Source organism: Myotis myotis, unplaced genomic scaffold (assembly GCF_014108235.1).
Source record: "Myotis myotis isolate mMyoMyo1 unplaced genomic scaffold, mMyoMyo1.p scaffold_m19_p_11, whole genome shotgun sequence".
Lineage (NCBI taxonomy): Eukaryota > Metazoa > Chordata > Mammalia > Chiroptera > Vespertilionidae > Myotis > Myotis myotis.
In genome coordinates, this window is record NW_023416315.1 from 20,668,062 (window position 1) to 20,695,764 (window position 27,703).

The following is a 27,703-nucleotide window of genomic DNA, read 5'->3' on the forward strand; positions in this document are numbered from 1 at the left end:
GCCCCCTCGGCCAAAGCCCATGACTGCCAATGGCCAATCCATAACCGTAAGTGAGAGCATTAAAAACAGCGCAGGAGAGATTTGTTTTCCAAGAGCAAAGGAAACAAACTAGGAGACAATTCTCCAAAGACTGAGCCTTCACAACCAGCAAGTGCCTGCTGGAAATTTATACGCTGTGAGTGTAAAAGCAGTGAAATTCAATAATCTCGAAGCCACAGATTTGTAACTTGCACTTATGTAAATATTTATGGATTCTGTGGGGGGGGGTGGAGATCAATCCTCTCAGCCTTTCTCTTTAGTACATGCTTTAAAGGAAACCTTTTTTTGAGGATGTAAACTCTAGCTATTGCTTAGAAACAATAAGTCAGAAGCCTGCCCAAGAATAATCTGAATTCCTTTATTTTCACACTCACAAAGTATATGACATTCTCTTCCCTACATGAGTGAGAGCACAGAGGAAATGTGACCATCGCCTCCGTGACCTAGACTTGGTGAGACTGAGGAGGTTAAAAGTTGACCAGGCCAGTAACATTTCTTACATAGTGAGAAAAGAAATGAAGTTTTCAGGCATTCCTCCAGCATTGCTGAAAAGTAAAATGCATGCAACTCTCCACTGATATCAGACACAAGCAAATGCATGCCTTTTGCCATAGCATCTTGACCAGAGCTATTACAGTAGCCTGTTAACCATCTCCTTCCTGCTTACTTCCTAGGATCTAGTGTTACTGTTTCACCTCCTCCTCAGTGCCTGTGTGAAGCATCAAAGCCCCAAAGCTCAGCCTCTGCTCCTCAGCAGGACAGTCAGGTACTCTGCTGTCCAGCCCTGACTTTTATTCCCTGCTGGGTGGGCTCACAGCTGCATAAACCCTACATTCCTTCAATCTTAAATTTCTCACCACTACCAAGCCTACTACACAATTTTAGCATTTAATTTACAAATAGCATTTTGTTCAAGCTCTCAGCAGCACCCTTCCTCCCTTCCATGTTTATTACAATCTTGTTCTACCTTCAAGACTTGGTTCAAATGCCACCATAAGGAAATTTCTACCCCCTTTACCCATTCCCTTGTCTATTCCCAAATCACAATGAACTGCTCTGGTTTCTTGCCTGATTTCCCCACCAGACAGTAAGCTCTCTCAGTCTTGTCCATCTCTGCAGCTCCATGGAGTTTAGCCCGGAGCATCCTCCATTGTAGACATTTCAGAATATGTCTGGGGATTGATATACAACTCAACAAACATAACAGATGACTTGAAACGGATTTCACAGGTGGCTTTACCTCCCACACTACTTCTTCAGTCAAATGCTGTGTTTAAAGCTTTTGCTCATTACCTGATTAAAAGAACTGAAGGTGGCCCACAGGCATGGCTCAGTGGTTGAACATCGACCTATGAATCAGGAGGTCACGGTTTGATTCCCGGTTCAGGGTATATGCCTGGGTTGCAGGCCCGATCCCCTTAGGGGGTGTATAGGAGGCAGCTGGTCAATGATTCTCTGTCATCATTGAGGTTGTTTTATTTTTTCTCTCTCTCCCTCTTCCTTCCTCTCTGAAATAAAAAATATATTTAAAAAAAAAAAAAAGAACTGCAGGTGCATGTGAGGGAGGTGGTCAGGTGCCACTGCACAATTACAGGGGCGTACCACCCAAGGACAAGTGAGGTGGTGTGCTAAAGCCACTAGAAGGTCATAACTTCAGCATCCATGACAGAAAGGAGTCTGGAAGTAGGTACCAGCATATTCAGCCCTCCATAGCCAGCTAGCCCCAAGTCAAAACATTCTCCCTTACAATAGGCCAGATCCTCCAAGTGAGGAAGATACTTTTGAGGTGACAGAGCAGTTCTTCCACGCTGAAAAATAGCATCAGCGTAATGAGACCTTGGCCCTTTAGAAAGGAATTTTATGTGCTTAATAGTACACACTAGGAATAATATTCATGCAGTAGCTTTGGGGGCCCTGAGACATGGACCCTGACAAACGAAGGTTATAGTAATAAGGGGAGGGTGGAGCCACAGGGAGACTGATCATGCTCCATCATGACCAATAGTGGCCCAGCTTCTCAGGCTCAGGTGGGGATGTGGTACCCACAGATGCTGTGAGGTGACAGTGGGGGAGGGGTCAATGTGGGTGACATGGACGAGGAGGGAAACGGGAAGAGAGAAGTCCTGGGAGAAGACTGAGGACTGCTGGTAGGATGGCAGAGCCGCAGGGACTGAATGCTGGTGCCTGTCATCACGGGTGCCCTGGGAGCCCACATTCTGGCTGAGCTGATGCTGCAGGAAACAGTGGCTGGGCTCCGTTAGCTGCAATACCACAGCTTTGGCCGGGAGGGCATGTTGAACAGTAACACAGTAGCAGAGAGGCGATGAGGACACTCTTACTGGAGGCGAGTCTCTTTCAGACATCAACGAGCCTGGACTATATCCTCTCCCAGCAAAAAGGTTTGCAAAATCTCTTTCACCCTAGCAAGGTGAAGAAGGAAGCATTTTTACTTATTTATTTTTTATTGAATTTATTGGTGTGGCATTGGTCAATAAAATTATATAGGTTTTTAGTGTACAATTCTATATGTCATCTGTATATCGCATTGTGTGCTAAGAGGACAGCATTTTAATTCACAGAGATTTTATTTTATTTTACCCCAATGGTACTCAACTTGCACCTTTAGCCATTTCACGGGTGATGACATGGCAAGTGGCACCAGAAAAAGCTGGACCAGTAGCTCCTAGCAGGAAAGGCCATACCCTGGGGGCATTTTGAAAATTGTTGGGTGCTTCATTTTGGTCTTTACCATAATTAGAGGGGTGCTATGGGCATTTAGTGGGTGGGGGTCAAGGATGCAAACTGCCCTGTAATAGACAAGGCACTCCTGCTGAACAGATACTTGCCCGGCACCCACCCATCCAACTCTCAAATACCATGTAGAAAAAAAATATACTTAAAATTATGTGAGAAATGAACTCAATTTTATATGTATAAACTAAACGCATGGTTTTTATATATGCTTAAATTTTCAGAAATGCAACCTGGAAAGAGATTGTATTTGGTTTAATTTGGAACTTTACCAAGAGTTGTTCGCCATTTGAGAACATTAGAGTTACCAACACAAGACAACCCATTGTTGAATTCCCATATTCTCAGGGAAATCCTACACCTAAGTGCAAGAACTTGACCCTTCATTAAGTCTTCCAGCACAGTAGCACCTAACACGTGCAGACTGTAATACTGTGCTGTTTCTCCACGTGCCATACCCCACCTTGACCCACTCTCTGCCTTTCTCTATCCTGCTTTCTGCATCAGAATACTGAGCTCTATGGACTGCATTTCCAAAGAGTCCTAGCCCTCTGGCTTCCAGCATTGAGCCAATGAGAATCAGTGGCATGAGATCCAAGGGAAAGAGGAGAGAGAAGCTTCGGTACTTGCTCCCTGCTCCCTCCTTCTTAATCTTAAGGTCTGAGTGTTCGCTGTCTTCCCTCTTCCAGCTCTGAGTTCTCACAGAGTTCCTGCAGCCTGGTGAGGGGATAAGAACGTCCAGCTGTCTCTGCTCTCTGGGTCCCTCATTATCTTTCGTTGGTTCCCGGAACCCTCCCCTCACATTCATTCAAGTCTTTCAATTAAACTCTTTTTTACTATGTCATGTCCTTCCTGTCAGATATAAATACATACCATTTCATTAAAAAATTTTAAAGCCCTGACTGATATAAATATATATTATTTTATTAAGATTACATTTCTTTTATTTCTTCATTATGTTATATTTAGGGCATTTTTTGTAATTATGTGTCTAGGATATTTTTTTTATCTATAAGATGTACTGCAAGAAAGCATTAGTTTATTATAAAGAATTTGTCATAAAAATGGATCATTTTATCTGATGGGGCTGGAGATAATGAAGACATGGGATGAGGAAACATAGCTTTGAGTAACTGCAGGCAAAGAGCTGAGATTGTGTTAGTGATGCTAACATCAGTGATAGAAAAAAATCACTCCAAGATGGTCCAGAGTGGCTCAGAGGTGGACCAACAGATGACGCAGGAAAAGCAGAGAGTGGGGGCAGGGACTATTGCCTTGTTAAGAGGATCCAGCAGGTAACGCCAGAACATGCAGTACTGACACCTACATACAACTTGCAATTGTTGTAAATGTGTGCATATATTATATAGGTATGCACTTCAAAATACATGATCTGTTGTGAAATTCTTTGGAGGCTAGTCAAGAATGAGAGCTCAGGAATCCATACAAAACACATCAGCTTTTTTTGAAAGTAAGGCAACTGAACTGTATATAAATCCAACCCATATTTGCAACCAAGTTCCTAGGACCCAGGATAGAAAGATCAGGTTAGCTTCACTCTCTAGAGAGAGGTATCTGAAGAGGAATGCTCCTGCAAGGGTGCTGGCACACACAACTGTGATCTTCCGCATTCACCTTCCTGCAGATTCATAGCACATGTGCACACATGTGCATATGTGCGTATACACATACATACACACATACACACATGTCATGCAACCTTGAGGTAGATTCAGATTCCACTGTTTTTAAGCTACAGCCCCACAACCAGCTTCAACTAAGACTAATTTTTCCTGGGTGGGGGGGAAAATTACTATATATATACTATATATATACTATATATATAAAAATCATATATATATATATATATGTATATATATATATATATTCCCCCCAAAATGTATACACACACTTTGAATAATTATAAAAACAGTGTTTATTAAAATACATTTTATTTACAAAGTTGAGCTATCAGTTGTTAAATTGTGTATACATTTTTTGGGGAATACCCTGTATATCTGGTAAAAGGACAGAATGATATCCCAGGAAAGGGACTAGAATCCAGATTAACTGTAGAAGGCCAGACCAGCCTGGTCCCTACTTGTTTATACCCAAACAACAGAAAGACTTTCAGAAAGCTTAATACAACTGGTATAACTTAGGTCTGAGAAATGTTAGATGCCAGACATAATATAAACTAGCTACTTTCCAAAGAAGATACTTTAATGAATGCACAATTGGAGGTAGGGCAGTTCCTTTAGGAGAGGGATTCTCAAGCATGGACTCTTCCATCGTATTCTTACTTCTCCTTCCCTTTATGCACTTCATACTCACTCCATACACACATGCCATAGACCCCTATAGTTTCCCAGATCACATTTACTGCTGGGCTACTTGTGAAGCACATTAGAAGAATTAATGACCTTTTTCATTCCCCCAAATCACCTTGACTGGAGGCACAAAGAGCTTTTTTTCCCTTTCAGAGTGGGATTCCTTATAGACCTATAAATGCTGGACACTCTGCTCCCAGGATTACAGTGCCTTAGGGATATGCATCTATTTCATCACTGACTCCCAAAACTCCATCATATCATAATGAAGATCAGTGTTTCAAAAGGACTTATGAATTGCAGAGAATATACATTATAACCCATTTTCAACATTTTATCAAGACTTCAGACAAGTCTAAAGAGCCAGTTTTCATCTCCTACTACCCCATGTTTCTCTTCTCCTATCCAAGATTCAATGACAGTGAGAAGGATATGCAGAGTTATGATGAGGCAGAACTGGCCAAATTGATCAGTTCCTGTGGCAATTCATTATCTGGGGAAAATTAGGGTTTAAAGGCAATCATCTGAGTTGCTGCAAATATATATTTTTTTTAAATCTATGTTGGGCATTTCCTAATAGCATATTTTCTTCAGCATGAGAAATTGCAAGCCTGGTAAATTATGTATTTCAATATTTCACATAATACACAAATCAAGTATCAGAACAGCAGTTTAGAACAGCAGGTATCACATTTCCAAACTGGAATAATATTTGAGATTTTCCAGGCTCTCTTAAGTAGCAGTTTCTAGTGATGTATTATTATGTAAAGCACTTGGATACTCACTAATTGATATAAAACCCAGTTAGGCATATTATAAACACCCTTGGGCTTTTTATTATTTCAGCCCAATAGAAAGCATCAGAATCATTATTATCAATCTCATCAGGATCCATCAAACAAACAGCATCTATTATACTGACATCCTCCTTTAGAAAGAAAAGAGCAGAAATAAATACATATACAAAGAAAATCAAACTCATCAGCAAAATCAATTGATTGTCGGAAATAACAGCTTCTCCTATTATAGATTATGTAATAGGAAATTATCTCAGGGCACATGAGATTCCATTCCAGTGGTCCCAAGAAAGGCCAAAGATTTAATCTCATCATTGACTGAGCTCACCTCACAGACTAGATCTTCAACTTTTGACTGTTGCTATGTCTAAGAAAGCTCAGCAGTATTTGCCTCTATTTAACTATGAAATGTTAGGTAAGAGGAAGAGGTAGGAAAGAAAAATCAGAGGAAAGGCCGACAGGGACCTTCTTAAGAGAAAATGACAGTTATCAACCTAGCTCAAATGATTTTAAGCAACTTATCCTCTATAATAAAAGGCTAATACGCAAATCGACTGAACAGTGGAACAACCGGTTGCTATGACGTGCACTGACCACCAGGGGACAGAGGCTCAATGAAGGAACTGCCCCCTGGTGGTCAGTGCGCTCCCACAGAGTGAGCACCATTCAGCAAGAAGCCGGGCTCACAGCTGGCAAGCACAGCAGTGGTTGTGGGAGCCTCTCCCACCTCCTCAACAGTGCTAAGGATGTCCCACTGCTGGCTTAGGCCCGCTCCCCAAGTGGGCCTAAGCCAGCAGTTGAACATCCCCTGAGGGATCCTGGACTGTGAGAGGGCGCAGGCCGAGTTAAGGGACCCCACTCCCCGAGTGCACAAATTTCATGCACCAGGCCTCCAGTGTAACATAAAGGTCAATCGTGACCTTGATGTAAAGAATATTTCTTCTGACAAGCCCTTAAATTATGACATTAAGACCCCTAAAGAAGGATTCTAACACATTATTTGACCAAGTAACAAACAAAAATTGCCTAGTCTTCATATTCATGCTATTCATTGGTTTTCAACTTCTAAAGTTAAACAAGAGCACAGAAGACATGGTATGGTTGCAAAACAAAATGAAAATGTAAATACAATGTGATTACTCCAAAGTAATTATGGAGCTAAATAAAGGTGGGATAGGAAAGGGAATAAGGTAAGGACGTGATTTTCCAAGGGCTCAGAGCTTCATTTTCATAAACTGATTAAAAGTTGATGGAACACAAAATGAAGGTACAAGTTATAATTTAAAGTCACAAGCAACCAAGAGAAGACATAAAAGTAATAATGAAACATTGAGAGAAGGCAGGGGTTAGAGAAGAATCAGAGCTAAATCTCCATCTTTCTAAGCAGAAATGTAATAAATGCTGTAAAAAGATGATAAAGAAACATTGATAATATTTAGAGTTTGACAGTCATTCCCAGAAAAATACAAAAACTGAGCCAGCCAGTTAGAAAAAGATTACCTCGGGTGAGTGGCCAAGGGAAATGATATTTTAACTTAAATTCTTTTGCATGTGATTTACTTTGCTTCAATGTGCACATACTATCAGGAAGGGGAGGAAAGGAGAAGTAAAAGAAACTTGCCCAAGATGAAGAGCAGGAAAAAGCCATGTTAAGAAAAGAAAGAGGATTTAGCCAGTGGTTAAGAAACGGTGAAGAAGCCAGAGTCTTTTTGTACCTCAGTCAAGGGCAGGTGTGTGAGCTGAGAACAACAGAAAGAACCTCAAAGAAGGGAGGAATTGCAAGGCCTGTGTACCAGCCATGGCTCTGCTCCTAGCAGTTGACCAGAAGCAACTTGTTTAGCCCTTCTGGGCCTCAGTTCCCACAGAGGTTAGACTAAATCATCTCTAATTCCACCTGGCCCCAGGGCCCATGTAACTGTGTCTGCATTCAAATCCTGAATACAGAACCAAATAAATTTTAAAATAAATTTAAAAGTAACACTTTACACATTGCTTGCTGGGTTTTTTTGTTGGGTTTATGTTTTCAGAATTTGAATGTAAACTCAGTGATAAACCCTATCAGTTCCCTGTTCTGGATTAATCAACCCTGGAGACTAAAAAATTCAAGGCTCATGTGTTCTAGAAGTCACCACTGGCAACCAGTCAAGCCACCCAAAAAATTTAGGTGGTTAAAAGCCCACTTCAATATCTGAAAAGTCCTCCAGAGATCACATGAAAAAGATGGCAAAATCCAACAGCTAAACCCACCCCCTCCATATCACTAACAGTGGGGGTTCCTGGGCCTAGAAAGGAAGTGTGGTTTGAAGAAAGTAGAGCCTGGGGGACAGGGGTCTTGTCAGTGCCAAACGAACTCTGATGTATCCAATGCTAAATTAAACAGATCTAAAAAAATTGGAAGCAATAAAAATGCAATCACACATGCACCCCCTAAAAGAGTTCACTCACGGAAGTGGTTTCCTGCTGCTTCTTGTCTCTTTCATTAGTAGATTCCGATCTTTATAAAATATTTGCTCCAAGTCAAAAGAAGAAGCCAATGAGAAAAAAAGGAGGCATGAGGTGTACCTGAGGTTGGCTAGGAATGTGGGATAGTTGTGTAATCAGAAGCCACCTTTTGGAAATGCCAGAGAAAATAAAAGACCTTTGGGTCATCAACTTCTGTATTTTATTCTCCCAGCTGTGACCACCCCTACCCTCGCTCCCACAGACACAGACGAATGCCACCCACTCCCCTCCCCCAACAGGTGCATCTGTGGGGCCCGTGTTCCAGTGAGATGCTGAGTGCACATTCTTCGGCACTGCTTTTTCTACACTACAAGCATGGCTAAAGGTCAGTGAGGCTGGGCTCGTCCAAAGCAACGGCTACATTAAGGGGACAAACATCCTAAGACACTGAGTTGTTAATCTACTTTTTTCCTTTTGTAGGCTTGTAGCAGCTAAAAGAACAAACATGTATGAGGGGAAACTTCAGAGCTCAACTCCCTCTGGAAAACATTATCATCCTTTTGAGGGATCAGCCCCAGAAAGACATCTGTGCCTATCAGATGTGAAAGAGAAGACTTGTCCAAGAAGAATTATGGAAAATGGAACCAGCATTTTTTTAACATTAACTGTTTACCATATTTCAGAAAGCAGATATGTGCCAGGCACTGAGCTCACAATTGATGACACTGTAAGTGATCTTAATGATATAGAGAGACTCAGTTATGACTCAAGATAAACTTTAATACTGAGTCACAATATTACAGTCATTATAAGGGCTCCAACCATATACTATACAACTTAGTGGTTAAAACTCATAAAGGGCTAGATTTATATCTAGCTCTTCCACTCACAAACTATAAGACTTTGGGCAAATTAAACCAAGTTTCATCTTCCCAAAATGTAGAAACTAAGAGTATCTATCCTTTACCAGGTATGAGGAAGATTAAATAAGATAGTAATTTATAGAATGTCTTACATGGTACCTGGCAAATAACAAGTATTCACTAAGGTTGAGTAGTTAATATCTTATAAAGAACAATACCATCAAGAAAAGAGATGTGATTCTATTTGTGGAGCTATTTGTGTTTTCCAAAGGACTTTAATATTAGCTCTTTTAATCCTTTCAATTATTCGGGAAGGTAGGCAAGACAAATATAGCCCAACTTAACAGATAGGAAAACTAAATCGAGGGAAGCTTAAGTAGCTTTCCCAAGATCAAAGATCTAGCAAAGGGCAGACATTTTATTTTTTAGAGTTTCTTTCAGTGAACACCAGAGATTATCAAAAGGTAAAGAACTCTGTGCTTCTGAGTAATGGAGCTCACACATTACCAGGAGCTGGAGAATGTATTTGGCCCAGCTTAATGGCTTTATGGGCTTGGAGCTTTCAAACAAATGCAAACTTTTGGTGTGTGTGAATTTAGGTTTTGCCAAGAGTAGATGGCTTTCTATTTTTAAAAAAGAGGAATAAGGAACATTGCAAGGTATTTAAACCAAGCTCTAAAGTCTTTGAGGACATCAAATAACTCTTAGAAAACAACATTTTGATGAGTTAAGTATAAATGAATCAAAAACATATGGACTAAATTTCCCTTGAAATACACAAGGCTTTAAAAATTAAAGGGAAAATGCATTGATAAAATACATTTGAAATGTTATTGAAACCAAAACATTTACAAAACCATTACACATCTACAGTCACCCAACCTCTGTACTCTCTTTGGCTGGCCATGGCCAGCCTCTGCAAACCTCCCAATAATAGACTGCCAAATGTCTCCTTTCTTATAAAAAAAATCACTGGACTTCAAGCCATCCACAGGTTTGGATGCTGTCTTGTGTGCAGTTGATGAAACACCTTCAGCCCAAATGGTGCTAACTCCATTTCTGTATTTTGAAGAATTAGCCTTGATCCAAGGCTGTGTGGCCCATTATATTGAAGGCCTAATAATCAATTTCTGCCTAAATTGTTTTATAAGTGTCTCTTAAATTAAGCTTCCAACTTGCAATCCTAAAGCTAGTAAACCATCACGTTACTTTCCAGGCTTGTAAAATAAGCTAAAGATGAATTTAAAAGCTGGGTTAGGGGCTGGCATAGAAAAATGGGACTAAAATATACCATGCCACTGTGGGCACCACAGTGGTGGCTTCCAGCAATCTGGCAACAAGCATGTGATATTAACTGAAGCCCTTAATTTAAGGAAACAAAATCAACCAACTAGTAATTAACAAATTATTCTTAAACAGACTTTGCTTAAAAATTAAATTGAACTACCATGCTTCTATAACTCATCAGGAAAATGCTGACTGGTACTTAAAGTAAACACAACTTAAGCAGATGGTGAGCTCTTGCAGAGCACCAAACCTATACTTACATAAATCAACATTGTCGGACTGGAGTGCTACATGGATACTCAGCAGAATTCACAGGCATCTTTGCAAGATTTGGAAATTATTTACTGTCCCATGAAGATGACAACAGAGAGCTTTAAATTTCCCTGTTGGAATGTTCTGCACCCCTGAAACAGTAAAATCTATTGGAAGGAAGTGTTTTTCAACTGATATCCCAGGAGCATGTCCCAGAAGGAAAGATGATCCTGACCCACCTGTGTACAGACAAGTGCTTCTGTGTTTGTCCATTCATTCATTCATTCATTCATTCATTCATTCATTCATTCATTCTACTAAGTATGTACCTGGTAGCAGGCATTTTTCTAGGCTCTGAGCATATGAAGTTGAATGATTACTCAAAATTACTCACAAATTACCAAGGCACAGGGAGACAGAATAATGCAACTTGCCAAATTCTATGAGGATACTTTAGAAAGCACTTTGGGAATCCTAAGAACTGAAGAGCTGACTCCACGTGAGGGGTTTGGGATAGCCTTTTCCCTTGGAAGTGCCATCTTAGGGGAAAGGCAGCTTGGCATAGGGGTTAAGAGTTTAGGTCCTGAAATGATAGGCTGCACAGGTTCAAATCCTGGCTCCACTATCTGTTGGCAGTGTGACTTTGGGAAGTTTACTTAACCTCTCCAGGCCAGGTTCCTCCTCCACAAAGTGGCACTAATGATGGCAACCACATCATTGTGAAAATTAAATGAGTGCCTGGTACCTAAGTGCAATTATCTTAGCCAGACATTAGAAATGTATCCAACAAAGATTGAACACAGAGAATATTCCGGATAGCAGAATAATATGTATAAAGGCAAGGGTTTATGAAAGGTCTAATAGATGCAAGTATAATAAAAAAATAATGTAGTATAGCAGGTTCATAACATATGTGGAAAGGAATCAGGTATAGATTAGGATCATTGTCAAAGACCTTGTACATCAAGGCAAGAAGGTTAAATTTGAGCCCATGAACAATTGAAACACAAGAGAAGCTTGATATAGTTAACTTTGGTTTTTCAGATCATTCTGCCTGCAATGTGAGGCCTGGGATATGTAAGATTCACTCTGGGTTTGGAGACCGTATCACATGAAGAATCTGGTTTTTGTTTTTATTTTTGTTTTTATCACAAGTAGAACTGTCTGTAGTCAACGGTAACAACATACATATTGCTACTTTGGGTTGTTTACCAAAGAAAATTGTGGGGCAAACCAAAGTACTGTGTCCCTACCCTGTTCTCCAAGTTTTGGGGGTATCTAAATGTTCCTTTCCCCCAACCTTCCACAAATTTTGGACCTGGATTTCAAAATTCACTGTTGGAAATACATTTGTAACTGGTCAGTTTTATTCGTTTTAATGGTATTCACAAATCGTAGAATGTTAAAAGTAGAAGGGAATTTATGGCAATTGCTAAATCCAACTGCTCCCCACTTGGGGGTCTCTGGATTCCTAGGTAGTCTGTAAAAGTAATAACGGAGATCAGTTTTATTTTCAGCATTTCCAAAAGCTTAACATATATTTAAACATTTAGTCATGCACCAAAAACCTCTCACATACCAAGTAAAATGCCAACTTTCTCTAATTTTGGCTGGAAATTTTTTGATTCAGTATGGTGACATCAGTCATTTCATGTTTATCACAATTTCTGATTGATAATTATGAATGCCTTTAATTTTAAAATAAAATTAATTAATTTATACTAATTAAGCAGGAAAATATCTTTCAAATATAAAAGCACTGGACAAAAAAAGAGGCTCTTTGCCCTAACTGGTTTGGCTCAGTGGATAGAGCGTCAGCCTGCGGACTGAAGGGTCCCAAGTTCGATTCTGGTCAAGGGCATGTACCTTGGTTGCGAGCACATCCCCAGTGGGGGGTATGCAGGAGGCAGCTGATCAATGTTTCTCTCTCTCTCATCGATGTTTCTAACTCTCTATCCTTCTCCCTTCCTCTCTGTAAAAAATCAATAAAATATATTTTTTAAAAAAGAGGCTCTTTATGGTGAAAAGTTGGACTCTGTGATCTCTAGTCCATCAGCCCTCTCCTAAACCACCCCCCCCAAATGGTAACTTTCTGGTGCAGAGTCTACATCAGGGGTCCTCAAACTTTTTAAACAGGGGGCCAGTCCACTGTCCCTCAGACCGTTGGAGGGCCGGACTATAGTTTTAAAAAAAACTATGAACGAATTCCTATGCACACTGCACATATCTTATTTTGAAGTAAAAAAACAAATGTTTTCGGCGGGCCGCATGTGGCCCGCGGGCCGTAGTTTGAGGACCCCTGGTCTACACCCTCATTCTATCCCATTGTTAGAGTGCAAAACATACTCTTTAGTGCGAGTGTCTCCTGGAAGTGAAAATACAAATCAGTATATTTGGGGTTAAACATTTAAGGAAGATCTGAACTTCAGCTCACTAGAAATGAACGAGTTAAGCAGTATCTGCTCTTGGATGAAATTCTATTACATATCAGCAAATGTGTCTCTAGGTAGCAAGGGCTGTAAGCAGGACTCTCATGCTTTGTCTCTTGCACACTCTACCCAATAAACACTTAAGGCAGTGCATAAATGATGCATCACAATGCATCCCAACCACAAATGGCTTCTGAATAAAAGCCTTTTTGGATAACTGGAAAATATCATGCCGGGATGAATGCCAGTGTTTGTAAATTCACCCTGATCCTGAAAGTTATCAGACTTGAATCTCACAAATGTCTATTCTCTTTTTGGTTTCAGAACAAATATAGGACTATGATTCCAAAAACAATCATGTAAAGAATACTAAACATGATGATCATTTTTGAGTGGCTGCATTTAAGAAGTAGGCTATGACATTGTTTACAGTTAGCAGGACTGTATATTTACATATAATTATTAATGATATGACTACTAATAACAGCAGTTGCAATTCCATTTAGTTAGATTATAATATCAACTACACCTTAAATTTCCTGTTGTTAGGTGAAATGAGCTGTGCTTTTATTGTACTTCTTGAATTCAATGGTCAGTAAAATTAGGATTTTGTAGATACTCAGTAAAATATCTGGTGACATGACTAAAAGGCATCTTGTATTGGTAGAAAGTAATGGAAGGAAGATCTATGGAGCCAAGAATTCAAAGGTATTATCACCATACAGATAGTTCCATCTGAAGAAAATAAAATGGTGGTCTCTCTAGCAGGCTTTTCTAAATATGTATATACTACAGTCATTAGGAGCACAAGGAAAGGAGGCACCCATACGGACAGAGGCTCTGCCACTTATAGGTACATGATCTTGAGAAAAATCTTCAGCCTTTCTGAACTTTAGCTTCCTCATCAGGATAGAGATTTAACAACTACTAAATAAAACTATGTAAGTAAAGTATTTTATACAGTGTCTGGCATATAGTATGCATTAATCAAATCCAATTATTAATTATTTTCTCTAAGTGCATCGACAATAGTATGAAGTCTTTGGTCACACCCCTTAACAGGTACTCATCTGTGTGATTCAAGATGGGGGAGTCCTTCCTGCTCATCATGTCAGTGGGGCCTTGTGAGTAAAGCTGAGTTCTCTGGGGGATGCTGTCCTACTGAATCAGCAGCACCAAGTAAAAATGGAAACCAAATCATGACTGGACTGCACCAAACCAGACCTCTGATGCTTACTCTCCTCTTTAAACTAGAGAAAGAACCCTTACAGATAATTCATCATTTGTTTTCACATACTTAAATCTCACAATCAAATGTTGTGAAAGGCTGGTCTGGTCCCACTTATCAGAGGCAATGATTGGTTCAAGTAGAATCTTAAGAGAACTTCAGTCTTTCCTATAGGTTGGGACCTAATGCTAAAATTCAGCATGTGATTATTTCCTAGAAGAAAACTGTGATGAAAACTCCAGTTGGTTGAAGGAAGTGACTAATTGCATCTAAACACAGGCAAATCATGAGTCTGCAAATAAAGCTTTGTACTCAGCATATTTAAGATAGTATAATTTAAGTCTGAAAAAGAACTGGTTTGAAATTTTGCTACCCCTCTGGCAACCCATTTTCTTCAGATGTTCTTGCTACCCCCAGCCAAAGGAATAATACATTGATGAGTAATAAACTGGCCTCATTCTGTACCCACTCCCCAGAGAAAACATTGGGAGGGGGGAAAAAACACCCTCTGATGTTTTCTAGCAAACACACAAGGAGGCTAAACACAGGCCAACAGATTGTCTGTAGTGGGCCTTAGGTCTCGGATATGTTTCAGAAACATCAGAAAACATGGGTTGACGAAAGGCCACATGCACAGATGCACTCAATGGACTCGGCTCCATAATAAGAGTCTGCAGCTTGAGCAGCGCAGGCAAGAAGCATTGATTTTCACTGGAGAGGCCATATCAGGTTACAGGAATGCACACATTTAATTTTTATGAGACTAAAGGCTCACAGAAACAACAACAAAAAAAATTCCCTCTTTGTGACACATTAATGTAACCAGTGAAGGGCAACTTGGAAATAAAACCAAGGGAAAGGCTTAATTATGTTCTCAAAAGGCCTTTGAAAATAAACTGGAATGCCACAAGCCACTCTGACATGTTCTGTGACACTTTTAGTCTCCTGGCTAGACAAATGCTGGACCTGGGTCACATCCCCAAATCCTCATTTTTATATAAATACACATAGATGGCATTACTCACCCCTTTCTGGTTTCTCTAAAGAATACTGTTCGTTTTCCAGATAAATCCAAGAGTCGCCAATCTTCCAGCTCTCAGCCCCAACCCAAGAAGAATAAGTAAGCAAGAGAGAAACGTGGTTTCATACGAGAGCATCTTCTTCCAGCCAAGTGTAATTTACAGCGGAGTGTTTGGTTCATGTGTCACATAAGAATTATACAACCTCGCTGCTAGCCCTGACAATAAATATGCACTCCTCATTCAGGTAAATGAGATCGCTTCAGAAGTAAATGGACTCCACCACTAAAACGTGCCTTTTGCAAATAAAATAAATGTTTGGAATGTTTCCCCTGATGAAGATGCTGTAGCTGACAATTAAAGAGGCCAGTTATCTAGCCCCTTTCACATGAAGGCCAGCCCAGGAGAAGCAAGGCCACGAGAGTCAGAAACATCTGACAATAATTCAGTTACATCAACTCTCAGCTCTTATCAGTATGCATCATCTCCAAGGCAAAAATGGAGGGGAAAAGGTCAAAAAGTGTATCTCCACTGGCAATCCTATGTCTAGAAATAAAAAAACCTTATAAAATGACACTGGGTTATTACTAGCCTATACCAAGCTTTTAGCTACCTACCCCTTCTCCCATGGAATTACCCTCATGGGAGCTTCACAGGAGACTTGTAAGGTAGAGAAGGTATCATTTTCCCATTTGTAGATGGGGAAATGAGGTAATATGTAGTTTCCTAAGTGTCCAAAGACTCACAGATGGTTATAGGTTATGTCAGGGTTATAAAAAAACAACAACACAAAAACACATGCTAGATTCCTAGGTAATAAACCAGCATCTGTTCAATCTCTCTGCTTTCAGAGCAATTACAATACATGATCTCTTCTCTTTTTTAAAAAAGTATGTTTTTTTATTGATTTCGGAGAGAGAGAGCGAGAGAGAAACATCAATGATGAGAATCATTGATCCACTGCCTCCTGTACGCCCTCCACTGGGGATTGAGCGCAAGACCCAAGGCATGTGCCCTGACCAGGAATCAAAATGTGACCTCCTGTTTCATAGGTCAAAGCTCGACCACTAAGCCACACGGCTGGGCCATGATCTCTACTCTTAAGGAGCTTATAACCTAATTACAAAAATAAGATGCTCAGACACTAAATTAAACAAGCCATTGAAGACAAACCACCAATGCCAAGTACACACTCTCTTCAGTATTTTCAGCTCTCAACCACATTCATTTTATGGATTTATGGAATTGACAAAAAAGATTCTCAGTAAGTTAACAATTTCATACTTAAACCTACACAATGCAAGCACAGTTCAGAACATGTCGTTTGCTAAATTATTTATGTCCACATGGCTTTCCTGATGAATATCTAGGTAAACTGTAATAGTCTTAGGTATAATTATTTACCAGTGACCAGATTATACAGCTCACCTTGAGGGAAAAGGAAATTAACGTGGTTTAAAAATCAACAGTCTCAAATATTTAGCTATTTTATTGAGTTACAATGACCTGTGGCAATATAAAATTTAACTTTTTTTTTCTTCTGACATTCCCTCTTCTTGGAATTCCAGATTTCTAAATATTTTCAAGAAACTTTTAAACATCCATATTTTAAGAAATTCGTTAATCATGGGGTCAAATAAACATGAAGAAGCTGTGAAGATAATAGGCAAAAAAGTATTCACCAATAACTGTAATTGGGTGTTGAATTTTGGCACTCGATTAAAATTATGCAAAAGAAATGAAGAAATTAATGATCTAATAGTTATAATAATTAGTAATTATATTTTTGGAGTCTGTAAGAGTAATTAATTAAAGCATACCTTGAAGGTATCATTAGCTTCATTATAAAATGAGCCAGCAGAGATACAGCTGAGATGAGAGCTGCCTCTGGCCACAGGCAGAAGAGAGTGAACTGTCAGGACCTGGGGTTTCAGACCCATGGCTTCACCAACTAACCCGCTCACTGAGCTGGCACCAGGAACCCCTTTCTTTTCTTGGCGTGAACAAGAAGCTATCCTTTTTTTCTCATCAACTGTTCCTTTAGACTACAGCTAGTGATCCCAGTCAGTTCCCAGATGAGATTCTTTTCAAACTGTGGTTCCCTTGGCAGTTTGCCACCTAAAAGTATAGTTGAAAAAAGGGAGATAAGAAGTCTGGATATCTTAAGTTTTTATTATCATAGAAGGAAGAAGAAAAAAGGCAGGAAAATATAAGGATTATTAGTATAACTGAAGCTATAACAAGCAGAGATGGCATTATTCTAAAAAATAAACTGGTTACCTAGTTACAGACCAATATATAAACCACTATATCAGGAATTGAGAATCACAGAAAATTTTAAAAGCCTTTTTATACTGAAAGTATAAAACCATATTTGTGCCTATAAATTTAAAGATAAAACGTGCATATTCTTTCCATATTAAAAATGTAAATTTCAATAAGCAAAACATTAATACAACAACAACAAAAAGGCCAAAGGCCTAGACAGAGATGAACAGATGATTCACAAACTGCCAGCAAATGAATGGGAAAATGTTCAACGTCTCTTTTAATCTAATAAAAGCAAATTAAGTAATTTTTGGCCCAATAGATAGGCAAAAATTTCTTTTTTGATGACAGTATCTAAATTCTGATTAGAGGTAAAGTCAGAAAGGATGATGCATTGCCTTGATGGTGATGAGGCAAGTGGTACAAGCTGTTTGAAAGCAGTTTAGTAAAGTGTATCAAAACCCACTTGTTGGGCTAATTCCTTTGGGAAAGTAAGTGATGCAGATGAAGGGTATTGTGCAAGAAGGTTCATCATAATATTATTTATTAGCAGGGAAAGTTTCAAAATAGACTATGCATCCAATAATAAGCAGAATGGCTTAAGTAACTTACGACAAATAGAAGATTATACAGTCATTGAAATATTTTCCAAACAAATAAATCATAACCCTAAGGAAATGTTTACAAAATAATGTGAAGTATAAAAAATCCAAACACAAAACTACAAATGAATTATAGCTAAATGATATGTTTGGATGAAGGCACAGATTACATAAAGGATATACATCTAAAGCACCAACAGTGATTAATTATTTTTAGTTCGAATTTTCTTCTTTCTGTTTATGTATTTTCAATAAGTTTTTAAAATCAGAAAACAGCAAATTTACCCATAATTTTTTTAAGGAGCATAAGGGAAGCCTCAAACTTTAGGTATAGTTATCTTTTCACCATTTTTGTTCAAGTCAGCTAAAATTCGTCTTGACTCAGAAAGGAGCACACCAGCAGGTAGATTTTAACGTTAGGATTGGTTGATTTCCAGTGTTAAGACTTGGGAACTTTCCTTTCTTCATTATTCTTTCAACAGATGTCCTGTTGTTCCCCTTTGGGGTATTTTTTTTCATAAGGTCAGTTTTAGGGGGAATTTGGAGGAAAGAGAAGTTACCAAGACCACTCCTTTGAATGTTTGTGCTGTAATGTTAAAATCCCAGATGACACTGCCAAGTTGCCTGGGTGCCTGCTGGCTTAGCAAAGAGCCACAGGACTGCACAAGGCAACAGTCATAAATGACACAACCAAAAAGTGATTGCTGCTTGTTTGAGAAAAATATGCACAGGATATGCCAAAAAGACTCCTACACTGGATGTTTTTCTGAATGAATTTCTTGTAAGTTCTGTCACATGAAACTAATGTAATACTAGGAGTCCCTATTATACGAGGACTTCATTCCAAATGCATCTACCACATTGCCTTTGCCGCTAGCTGGTCGAAACACACAACTCTGCAATTGTATAATTATGACATCATATTATAAAGTTTCAGTGCTTGTTTTAGCTTGGTTCCAGCACAGCTTTTAATTAATAGATTTGAGAATCTTTCTTTCAAATATAGCTCAATACAAAAACTAATGCAATTAGAATAGCCAAAAAAAACCCCAAAAAACAAAAGATTCATAGCTGTTTGCAGCCAACCCAAACACTGCAATGGCTGTCCATTGCATTTAGGTTGAAAACTAAACCCCTAACCTGGCTCATCACACCCCACCTTCAAAGTCATCTCGTAGCATTCGCCCCCTTTCCCACTAAGCTCTGGCCACAGTGGTCTTTTTCCTTTTTCTTAACTTATGGCAAAATAATTCTCATAGCACTATGTTTCCTCTATGCCTACAATGTCCGTCCCCTTAATCTTAACATGATTGGATCAGCTTTGTTTTCAGGTGGATTAAAAGTAACTGAGTGAGCAGAAATCAATTCCATGAAATAGCAAATTAAAATTAACATGCTTTTTTTTAAAATATATTTTATTGATTTTTTTACAGAGAGAAAGGGAGAGAGATAGAGAGTTAGAAACATCAATGAGAGAGAAACATCAATCAGCTGCCTCCTGCACATCTCCTACTGGGGATGTGCCCACAACCCAGGTCATGCCCTTGACCGGAATCAAACCTGGGACCTTTCAATCCGCAAGCTGACGCTCTATCCACTGAGCCAAACCGGTTTCGGCAACATATTTTTTAATTTGATACTCTTGGTTAGGAAAGACTGGCCTTTGTTTACCTCCAATATTTGGAAGGAAAGTTTCAAATGCTTTCCTGATAGAGGGGTTGTAAATGTCCAAGTGCAAGCAAGTGTCAAAGTAAAAGAATGAACCAGACTTCTTTATTGGCTGCAACTCAAAATCTATGGGGCTCTAACACCAACTTGCTTGTCTGTCCTAACTACTGTGTCTTAGGGGAATGATGGTACTTATTCTCTCCATTTCTTTTATTTCAAATAGTGCAACATTATTAATGCCATATAAATATATATATATATATATATATATATATATATATATATATATATATATATATAGCATTAACTCATGGCATGATTATTTACATAAGCCCTGTTAGAGCAATCAGGCATTAAGATGTCCCCTAATGATCCCAGTCTTTTGGTATACACTTATATAATCTCTTCCCCTGAATGCAGGCTGGACCTACTGACTGGTTTATAATGAACAGAATATGGCAAATGTGATGAGATGTCACTTCTGAGATTAGATTAAAACAAAACAAAACAAAACCTGTGACTTCCATCTCTCTTTCTCCCTCTTGGAACCCTTGCTTAACTCCTAGCCTGCCAACAGCCATATAAATAAACTTGGATGTGGATCTTCTGAGGCCTGCAACAGCCGTGTGAATTTAGCAGACCCTCCCCTAATTGAGGTTCAAGATAACTACAGCCCTAGCTGACACCCTGATTATAGCCTTCTGAGGTACCCTGAGCCAGAGGACCCAGCTAAGTCACACTCAGATCCATGACCCACAGAAACTCTTAGTTAATAAATTTATGTTGGGTGGGGGTGATTTGTTACACAGCAGTAGCTAACTAATAAATTGTTTACAACCCAGACCACAAACTTGACATATTATTTTCTTTTTGTTAGGATTATAATGAAAGGAAGTTTTCGCTCCCTTAAGTATGAGGATGAAATCAGAACTAGAAATAATTAAGCAGGATTTTTTCCCAAAGGGAAAGATAAGTATATTTGGTACATCAATCATGAAGCCACTAATTTATATAGCGTTTTAAAATCTAACTGGTGTTTTCACATTCATAGTCATTTCCTGGTCTTTAAAGGGTTTTAAGTATTATTATTACCTCCATTTTACAGATAAGGAGACTGAGACTCAGCAGATTTTACGACTTCCATGAAGGCAAGGACCCTCAGTCTGTTCACCACTCTTCCCCAATGCCTAGTTCTGTGTCTAGCCCTGTAAACACTCAATACATATTTATTTAGTGGCTGCCTCCTACAACAATGTTATCCATAAAGATGGTGCCTTTAAATTCCCCAACTGATGCATACGTCAATCAATCTCTCTATATACTTACACAAATATGTATTATTGGAAACAGTATATGTGTTTCCCAAACAACACAGGTACCTCTGAAAGCTCACTATAGTTCTAAAGACAATAAAGAGATTATTCCCAAATTTAACCCTATTTTTCATACAGTTCTACACTGCCAAGAACAGAGACCTAGAGCTCTTTTATGAGCTAAGAACCCTTTCTTAGTAAATCAAATCTCTTCCCTCACATATCATTTCTTATAATCTCCAGGATGAGACTGGAGACAATAGGCCTTTCTAAGAGCCACAAAAGGAAGTCAACAGCTGGCTCAGATCCCCTCATCGCCCACAACACTGCCGTCCCTTCCCTGCCAGGCCTGGCCTCTTTCCTCCCATAAACATGGCAAGTAGGAAGTAATAGGTCTTGTCAAAGGTCACTATAAAATAACCTCAGGAGATGTTAGATAGAGGTGTCCACAGAAATGCAACAACGTGCTGACAAGGAAACAGGAGGTAAGGGGATTTTGATTAGGAGGTTTATATAAGACTTAAATTCCTTTTCTTTTCAAAGTTTCACACTCAAGCAATCATTCAGTCTTCAACCACACACCAGAAGCTTCTCCATATTACCTAATAAAAAATATTTTTTCACAAAAGATACTTGGAGCCATTAAATAATCAATTGGTCTCCATTTTTAAGAAGATAAGAAAATCATTAGGTATGATTACTCTTGGAATTGTATGATTACAAATAGAGGAACTGCAGTATATCATGTGTAGAGTAATAAATTAATACCAGTCATCTACCCATTTGGCAAATATTGAAGAAGTATCTGTGATGTGCCAGCACTACATGTTGGGAAAGGGGTGATGAACCAAGCATGCATGATCCCTGACATTTCATAATTTAGATTCTAGTGGCACATATGGATTTTAAATTTTTAAAGATTAAGTTAAAAATCATATGAAGTGATGTAAATTTGAAAATTGAAAGTGCTAATGAAGGGAAAGTTCAGGATAGCAGGAACATTTAACAGGGAGACTGAATTTAGGTTAGGGATACAGTGGAAAGCGGAAATGATCTATACAGAAGGGACAGCATATGCAAAGTCCCTGCAGCTCCTAAGGCTTGGTGATTTCAAGGACCTGAGATTCCAGTGTGGTTGGGGTACATTGAGTGAGGAGCTGTGTGTTCAGAGATGAGGCTGGCCGATCTAATGCCAAAGACTGTGATCCTGACTCTTTTAATGTCTGTAGCCCAAAGTCTTTTCCCTGAATGCCAGACTCCGCATCCCACTGGACTACTGGACATCTTCTCACACATAACTTGCCCCATACTGAGCTCCTCATCTCCTCTACTAAACCTGTTCCATCAGCCATCTTCCCCAATTCAGTTGATGACAACTCTATCTTCCCAGTGTCTCACATTAAAACCTAAGCATCCTCTGACTTCTTTCTTACCCTCATACCAAGTCTGTCAGTATGTCCTTTTGGCTTTACCTTCAAAATAAGCCAAACTCTTCTTTACTGCCTCTCCCACAATCACCCACTCCAGGCCATCACCTTTCTTATCTCCTAACAGGTCTCTTTTGCCACCCTCCTTCATAACATAGTCCGCAAGCCCCTACATGATGTAGCCACCAACTACCTCCCACTCCTTCCTCACTGCCTCCGTGTCTGCTTTCTTGCAGCTCCTGAAACACACCAGGGTCTTTGTACTAGCAGCTCCCTTTGCCTGAAAGCTCTTTCTCCGGGTCTGCAGCAATTGCTATCTCACTTCAGCAGCTCTCTGCTCATATCACCCTCTCAGAAAGGTCTTCCGACTCCTCCATCTGAAAGATGAAAGAGCATGCTGCCTGTACATACCCAGCTTCATCTTTCTTTTTGACACTTACTGCTCAATGAAACGTTATATATTTACCTCTTTGTATAGAGATTTTGTCTGCTGGTTCACTGCCATAACCTTAGAACCTAGAAGAGTTCTAGCAGAAGAGAGCAAAGGCACACATTTAATGATGCTCTTTGTTGGGCTATCACATGACCACCTCCAGAAGTCATTCTGTAATATAATTACAAGCTCCTAAGAAATATATTGAGTACCTAGTATATTACTAAGATTGAGGCTCTGGAGAAGTAAGAAAAGGAGCAAGAAGTCAGGCTAGCAAGAAGAGGGAAGGAGGGCAGGTGATAGACAGGTCAGTGTCTAGTGGAGGAAGGCAGCCCTGAGTGCCTGTGACAGGCACTGTGGTGGGACAGAATGTTCTAGAGCAGTGGTTCTCAACCTTCCTAATGTCGCGACCCTTTAATACAGTTCCTCATGTTGTGGTGACTCCCAATTTCATTGTTACAAATTGAACATAATTAAAGCATAGTGATTAATCACAAAAACAATATGTAATTATATATGTGTTTTCCAATGGTCTTAGGCGACCCCTGTGAAAGGGTCGTTCGACCCCCAAAGGGGTCGCAACCCACAGGTTGAGAACCAGTGTTATAGAGAAACAGGGACAGAAATAAAAGGAATAAAAGAAGTGTGAGAGTGCCCAAGACAAACTTAGTCTCTTTCCCAATTTTGCCTATGCTCAACTCTAAAAGAAGGTGTTTTTTGTTTTTTCATCCAGCATGAGGGGAAAGAGATTAAGGTCTTCAGGGTATATATTTATTTTGCCAAAAGATTGGTCATGTGTTTTTTTAATAACCATAAAAAAATTCACAGCAAACTTACATGTCAAACAATAGGGGGTGGGAAAGAAATTCTGATATAGCAACTCAATGGAATATGACGCATAATCATAGTTTGGAAAACTGTGTAGCAACATGAAAACAAGTCTGTGGTGTAGTTAAGTTAAGGAAGCAGAATTTTAAAATGTGTCTCTTGCCGAGCCGACACTCAGTAGTTGCACATCAACCTATGAACCAGGAGGTTATGGTTTGATTCCTGGTCAGGGCACATGCCAGTGTTGTGGGCTTGATCCCCAGTGGGCGTGCAGGAAGCAACCGATCAATGATTCTCTCTCATCATTGATGCTTCTCTCTCTCTCCTGCTCTCACTTCCTCTCTGAAATCAATAAAAATATATTTTTTAAATGTGTCGCTGCTCTGATTAAAGCCATTTAAAAATTATGTTTACCTTTAGACAAGGAATGGAAGGGCATGTGAACATGAAAAACCAAAGATTCCTTAGGGTTGTGAGGTTTTCTGGGATTTAGTCATCCAACCTCATTTTTTTATTTCTGAAATATTATTACAATAGTTTTTAAGCTGCAGGGACATCCATCAATATACCAAGTCTCCATAGGCAGATTCTCCCAGAACACTCACCAGACATCCAACATCTTATGCTGGTTATAGGAAATTAATGATAAAGAACAATGTCCAAGTACCTCGTAATCAATTCACTCAGGATTAATTAAACATCTACCTATCATGTGTAAGGGACTATATGCTAGATTCTATGAGGGAAATCAAAACTGAGCAAGCATCCACTCTTGCTGTTATGGAGCTCACAATCCAGGAGAGGGAATTTATGACAAACATAAAAATAAGCTCAACAGAAGATAATTTTTTAAAAACTTTAAGAAAAGTCTTAACAAAGCACTAAGGAATTTATTTCTCATTCAGTTTTTGGTTTGGGAGATTATGTTTCCAGAGGCAGTGTGGGAAGAGCTCAGGAGATTTATCTCAGTGCAGTGGCAGATGCAATGGCGTGAGCGCACTCCGCCTATACAAGCTTCCTCGGCACACCGGGAAGTGGCAGTGCCCGCCTGAGTAAGCCCCCTAGAGCCCCTACATAGTACCCTAACTTTCCTACCATTGGTTGCCCTAAGGATGTTGTAAACTTCTGATTGGTCTGGAATGTTATATATATCGCTGTACTTAAACAATAAAGTTCAGATCTGCGTCTTGAACCTGATCTCCGGAGTCGGGCATGCTTCGTTAGGACTCCAGGACTCCGTCGGCCTCACCCCCGAGGGACCCCCTGCCTCAAGGCAGAAGGTGAGGAGTTAGAGGAGAAGGGAGTGCTGGGTGAGGACAGAAGTTCCAGGGAAGAGGGGAGTCTGAACATGGTGGAGAGACACTCAACACAAACAAGAGTTTATTATGGGTCTGGCTTGAATGTGGGGTAAAACTATAGGGAATGCTAGCTTCAGTTGGCCTAGAGGACTTAAAGAGATGCTAGAAGAGGCTCTTGAGCAGGGAAATGAGATGTTCAGAGCCATAAAGTTGAAAGATTTATTTTGTAGCCAAGATGGAAAGAGTTGAGCTTGGGGACCAGACAAAGCTGGTTCCAAATTCCAACTTCTCCATTTAGTGGTTTTGTCACAGTAATTGACTTGCCTTTTAACTTCTATGTCTCACTTTCCTTATCTATAAAAAGGAATAACTTCATCTCCTTGGTAATTTTTTTTATGAAGGTGACATGGCAGATCAAGAGAGTAGATATTGGTCAAGGCTCAATAAAGACTCAATAAATAATCATGTTACCCTTAACTTTCACTTCATAGAAGGAACTACTTGAGAGGGAGACAGGGGAAAAGGACAGAACGAATAAGACATTACTCAAGTGGGGGGGGGTGTCTACAAAACTTGACAATGACATGCTCATGATGGCCAAGGGAAAAGGCAAAGTCCATGATTATCATAGGGTTCAAGCTGGGGGCAGAGAAGATGATGGAAGCTCCCACTGAAATGAGTGTGTCATAAGGAGAAATGGTATGAGGATGTTAATATTTGAACAATTTAAAAATTAAGGAACAGCAGCAGTCCATCTAGGAGGAAATGGTCAGAGAAAATTGGAAGTCACGGCTCATAGCCTGGGAGAGAGATATGGGCTAGAGACACATATGACATATGTGGTATGATTTTTAGTAGTTGCCTATTCCTATTATAAGGTCTATAATACATCTACTAACTTTGTTTACTGTTCATCTTGATACATGGAGAGAAGTTGCTGGGCTAAAAATATCCCATTTGGCATATATTCTAACTAAATTTAGCATCCCACCTTTTCCCCATGATACATATTTTTTAACAGCTTTATTGAGATATAATTTACATATCATACAATTCACCACTTAAAATGTACAATTCAATGGCCTTAGAATATCTACAGATTTGTGTAAACATCACCACTATCAATTTTACAACATTTTCATCATTCCAAGAAGAAACCACATATCCCTTAGCTGTCACCCCCAAGACCCCAGTCCCACCCTCAGGTTTAGGCAACCACTAATCTACCATCTGTCTCCATGGATGCGCCCATTCTGGACCTTCCATATAAATGGAATCATATAAGATGTGGTTCTTTGTGTCTGGCTTTTTTCTTAGCACAATATTTTGAAAGTTCATGCATATTGTATCATGTATTATATCATGTAAGTACTTCATTTATTTTTATGACCAAATGGTATTCCAATATATGGACATAACACATTTTGTTTATCTATTCATCAGTTGATAAACTTTGGGATGTTTCCACATTTTGGTTATTATGACTAACCCTGCTATGAACATTTATGTACAAGTTTTTATGTGGACATATGTTTTCATTTCTCTAGGTTGTATACCTAAAAGTGGAATTGCTGGATCATAAGTTTATGTTTAACTGTTTGAGGAACTGCCAAACTGCTTTTCAATCCCACCAGCAATGTATGAGAATTCCAATTTCTCCACATCTTCATCAACATGTGTTATTGCCTGTCTTTTTTATTATAGACATCCTAGTGGATGTGAAGTGGTATCTCACCATGGTTTTGATTTGCTTTTCCTGATAGCTAGAGTTTCATGTGCTTCTTAGCCATTTGCGTATCCTCTTTGGAGAATTCTCTATGCAGATCCTTTACCCATTTTTTGTCTTTTCATTATAATGTTTTTAAAGCACAGAACTTTTTCTTCTGTGTTTTTATTGTGCAAAACAGAGGTATAAATGTTCATCAACAACAAGAAAATCAGAATTTTTTCTTCCTGCATTGAAACATGTATATTCAACTTGGTATGTGTGTTCTGTTATGGGAACTGGTGGCTTTTGTCCTTGTCAGTAAATATTAGCACATCAAGACAATGATTGTTAAGCCTGGCAGAGTGACAAACTACAGTTGTATATAATTCTTTGTTCTCAAGGTTAAAAGTTGGTGTTGCCCTTTTGGCATTGCTCTTTCACAAACCCTAGGGACAAATTCAAGGCCAAACCAAGGTCAATGCCCACATTAGCAAATTCATTAATCAGTGCAATATGTATACATCTGTTTTAAAGTGCAGCCTTTTTTTTTTCTTTCTGTGTTTTGCTGGCTTTGTTTATTCCTGGTAATGTGTGGGTCCACATGTCTGAAGATTTATTCCAAATTTTTCTGGGGTTCCATCTACTTGGAAACTTATTTTTAACATGGTTTAAAAAATGCCTGGTTATAATCTGCATCACTCCCAATTGGTCAGCTCCCGTG

General features: G+C 39.3%; 1 protein-coding gene across 3 annotated transcripts in view; it reads right to left on the reverse strand.

The window, feature by feature from the left end:
* CREB5 (cAMP responsive element binding protein 5) overlaps positions 1–27,703 on the reverse strand; it is a 398,853-nt gene that overhangs the window by 358,604 nt on the left and 12,546 nt on the right. The window lies entirely within an intron of this gene.